The sequence below is a fragment of the Alligator sinensis genome, unplaced genomic scaffold, assembly GCF_000455745.1.
Source record: "Alligator sinensis unplaced genomic scaffold, ASM45574v1 scaffold259_1, whole genome shotgun sequence".
NCBI lineage: Eukaryota > Metazoa > Chordata > Crocodylia > Alligatoridae > Alligator > Alligator sinensis.
Window position 1 is genome coordinate 361,832 of NW_005842430.1, and position 517 is coordinate 362,348.

General features: G+C 56.9%; 1 protein-coding gene and 1 pseudogene across 4 annotated transcripts in view; one reads left to right on the plus strand and one right to left on the minus strand.

Annotated features, from left to right (window-relative positions):
* Positions 1–517, plus strand: part of SH3GL3 (SH3 domain containing GRB2 like 3, endophilin A3) — a 111,737-nt gene that overhangs the window by 26,457 nt on the left and 84,763 nt on the right. The gene's annotated exons all lie outside the window — the stretch shown is intronic.
* LOC112551335 overlaps positions 1–517 on the minus strand; it is a 4,883-nt pseudogene that overhangs the window by 2,005 nt on the left and 2,361 nt on the right.

Here is a 517-nt window from a genome sequence, read left to right on the forward strand (position 1 = left end):
GGCAGGGCGGCCATGGGGGGGGCTGGGCAGCAGGCAGAGGTTGGGGGGCTTGTGGAAGAGCCCCCCCCATGCACTGGGGGGCAGTGGAAATAGCCCCCCTGCCTGGCAGCACCCAATGAGTTGGGGGGGAAAAAAAAAAAAGCCCCAAGTGGTAGGAGCTGGGGTGGGCGGGGCAGCCATTGCTGGGGCTGGGAGAGTGGGAGGGGGCTGGACCTGGGTGATTTGGAGATTTGGCAGCCAAATCTCTGAATTGGATTCGGCTGAATCGATTCGGGACAGGGATTCAAATCACCAAATTGAATCGCTGTCCCCTGAATCAGCCGAATCCGAATCAGAAGTGAATACTAGCTGCTTTGTACAGGCCTGCTGATGGCACCTCACTCCAAATCTTCATAGTCTCACCTACTGGCCTCGCATACAAACTCAACAGGAGGCGAGTCGAGATGAATCTCTGGGGGACCACCCTTTGGGACCTCTGTGCTAGGAAAGAGCTGATTTAGAGCTGTCCCATGAACAC